At 40.6% G+C, this 3,595-nt stretch overlaps 1 pseudogene; it reads left to right on the forward strand.

Annotated features, from left to right (window-relative positions):
- Positions 1-3,257: 3,257 nt before the first annotated feature.
- On the forward strand, positions 3,258-3,376 carry LOC111741271 (annotated as a pseudogene).
- Positions 3,377-3,595: the final 219 nt, after the last annotated feature.

Genomic DNA, 3,595 nt, shown 5'->3' on the forward strand with positions numbered 1-3,595 from the left:
TAACAACAACTACACAAACTTTAAGGCAAAGAGCACGAGCAGCGTTAAACAGGGTCACTTCCAACGATAAATGTTTCAGTTCAATATGATGACATAATAATTCTCAATTTCTATGCATTTAATAACGTGGCCTCAAAATATATACTTTAAAAAGTCAAAACTATAAAACAAGTAGACAAATCCACAGACATAGGAGGAAATTTCATCACACTTAATTCCAGTAATTGAAGCAGATAAAAATTAGGAATGATCTGGATACTTTAAACAAAATGAAAACCTTAGGTAAAGCACTTTATCCTATTACCCCAGATTAAAAAGTATTTTCAGGCACACAAGAAGCAGTTAGAAAAGTTGACCATATGCCAGGCCATAAAATCAGCTTCAAAACTTGAGTGGATAGTTAATACAAACATTCTGGAAAATTATGTTCCTTTAACTAGTAAAATTAAGGTTGTATATACCCTGTCACCTTGAAATTCCATTCCTGAGTACACATACTACAGAAAATAATTATATACACCATGATATATAAGAAAGGATATTCATCATAGCATTGGTTATAAGAACCCCAACTAGAAGCAAAACAAACACCCACCAACGATAGAATAGATAGATTGTGGTACATTTCAAACAATGGAATACTTCACAACCACAAAACTGAAAAAAAAAAAAAAACCACAGCTGCTTGTCACAACATGAAAACTATCTTTTAAAAATTACATAAAAGTAAAAAAGATAGATATCAAGAAATACTACATGATTTCATTTATGTAAAATTTAAAACCAGCCAAAATTAAACTACTGTGTTTGGGGATGCACAGATAGGTGACAAAACTCGAAAGCAAAGCAAAAAAATTATTTTTTATAAAATCCAAGATTGGGACACTTTTGTGGGGAAGGAGAGGGCTGCGTTTGGAAGGAGGCATGCAGAAGAGGGACTGGCAGGATTCTGTCTCTTGCTCTAGGTGACAGTTGCAAGAGTCACCTTCTAATTACTCGTTAAGCTATACGTACTTATGTTTTATGCATTTTATGAATGTCTGTTCTATTTCACAATAAAAGTTTCTAAACGTTTTTAATAAGCCTTTTAGACGATTATTCTGGAGGCAGTGCAGAGGAGGGGACCGGACTGGCAACGAGAAGGTCATTAGCTGGATCTCGTTTGCATACCTGAAACAGCAGAGATGGCTGAAGGATCGTCTGGGTCCCTTCTCTGCATTCAGAGCCAGCACGTATCATTAGCATCCAGTAACAGGGATACCAATGCCAACATTTTTCAAAATCTGCAGAAATATCTTGGCTCCTCCACGGAGCCTCGGGAGTCGGTTCAGCAGAAATCAGTGTCTGTCTTCTGTTCTCTTCTTGCCTAAGGGGCCTGGAATCCTCAAGCTTTTGCTACTGGCCTCCCACTTCCATATCCTTCCAGAAAGTTTCCTCCTCCTTGTTCCCATCCTTTCTGCCCTTTCTCATACCTCACGGTAGAGCGAATTTATAAGCCACTTGCTAAAATGTCACTCCCAGAGGTAGCTGAATGTAATATTCAAATAGATACCACTAGAGATGGTGTCACCTTAATCCCAAAAAGCTAATTACCAAAGGTAGGTACTTTGGACCTGTGGTAGGTGGTTGGGAGAAATATTTGGGATCAAAAGCATGTAACTCACATGTCTCCATTACTAACTCACAGATTTTTAAGGAGGCCAATCAACAGTCCCAGACTAGGCTGAACTGCAGAATCAACCAAGAAGTTAAAAAAATATATATACAGATTTCTAGATCCCTAGCCCAAGAGACTGACTTGTTGGGTTCTGGATAAAGCCTGGAAACCTTTATGAATATAAGTGACGCAGGTCACTCTGGTGCAGGGCGTCTCACGCAGCTCTTCAAAGGGCCAGTATCAGGAGCCGGCTACCCAAAGCATGCTGGGTAGTTAGCGGCCAATTTCCACATGGCCAGGAAGTGTGCAGGCTCCCTTTGCTTCTCTTTAAGCAGCCATCCAGTTGCCCTGGGTCCAACCTGAGGACACGTGTAGTCACCTAAGAGATCAACTTGATTACCTTGCCACTCTCCAGATACCTGTTGTACAAACGCAGGACATCTCTAATTTCATTTTCTTTCCACTCTGGATTAAATGCATTTTTTCCCTCCATTAAGATAGACCTTAATCTAAAGTAGTTCTGCATGCCTATAGATATATCCGAGCGTCAAGTGGGGAAGCACAGCCAAGCGTTCAAGTGATGTCTGGGGACAAGAAAGGACGACTCTGAAGAGGTGATTGGGGCTGTAACAGCACGTGAACGTGATAGCATATCGAAGCCTCTGGAGCCGCCTTCTTAAACGTTTTGGTCTCAGGAACCCTTTACGTTTGTTTATGTGAATTATACCCACTGAGAATCACTAAATTAAAACTAAAACTGAAAAAAAATGTTTGTTTATTCATGAATTTATTTATAAATAATAAAAAGCTTACTATGTATATTAATATAAATGTCATTTATATGGAAAGTAACTGTATTTTCCCCAAAAATCAATCTTAGCAAGGACAAAGGCTGTTTTAACTTCTTTAGAAATCTCTTTTAAGTTTGGCTTAACGGACAGCTGGATTTTTCATATCTTCTGCATTCAGTGTATTGCAATATGTTGTTTTGATGGAAATATATAAAGAAAATCAGGCTTCACACAAATATATAGTTAGAAAAAAAGGAGTATTTTAATCTGCTTCTTCAGTCAATCTGTTGTGCTATTATATGCCATGTAACCTCTGGAAAATTCCACCGTACACAGGAGAGAATGTAAAAGAAAGAGGCAAATAACATCCTAGTGCTGCTATGAAAGTAATTTTGACCTCACAGACACCCCCTGGAAGGTTCCGGAAATCATGGCCCTCCACCCACCTGGTGGGGGACCACACTGAGGACCGCTGCCTTAAAAGGAAAACAGCACTCATTTGTTTGCCAACAGCATTAGCCACTGCCGTCATACTGCCCCCTTGGATGCAAAGCCGAGGCAGGGTGAGGTGGGCGGACTATCTACCTGTATCTATTTGCAAAGCTGGTTAAAGCACTAATTACAGGCAATTCTGACTGAGGCATTGCTCCAAGACACCTCAGGAGGATGAACTGCCTCTGCTGAGAGCCAGAGCCCAAAGTTCTACTCATGCAAGCCACTTAGGGCATGTTCAGGCACTGAGGACAAGTGCCTACTTGGACCGAGGAACGGAATGGTCAATATTCACCTCAAAAGCTATGGTGTTTGTTGTCTACGGCCATGCCACCCTGAACAAGCCCGATCCCGTCTGATCTCAGAAGCTAAACAGGATCAGGCCTGATTAGTACTTGGATGGGAGACCACCTAGGAAGACCAGGTGCTGTAGGCGTAAAAAATAAAAAATAAGGGATGGTAAGCTGACAAGTTCTTTGCAATCCGTGAGGTCAACCAAGGGTTGCCTCGCAAAAAACAAACAAACAAACAAACAAACAAACGCTATCGCGTTTGTTAACGTTCTAAGTGTGAGTGACAGATGACACTCCTCATTGGCTCAAACGCACTTGCTAAGTGAGGCTTCCAGATCACAATGTTTAGCCCTTCAACTGCC

This window comes from Pteropus vampyrus, unplaced genomic scaffold (genome assembly GCF_000151845.1).
Source record: "Pteropus vampyrus isolate Shadow unplaced genomic scaffold, Pvam_2.0 Scaffold75, whole genome shotgun sequence".
NCBI lineage: Eukaryota > Metazoa > Chordata > Mammalia > Chiroptera > Pteropodidae > Pteropus > Pteropus vampyrus.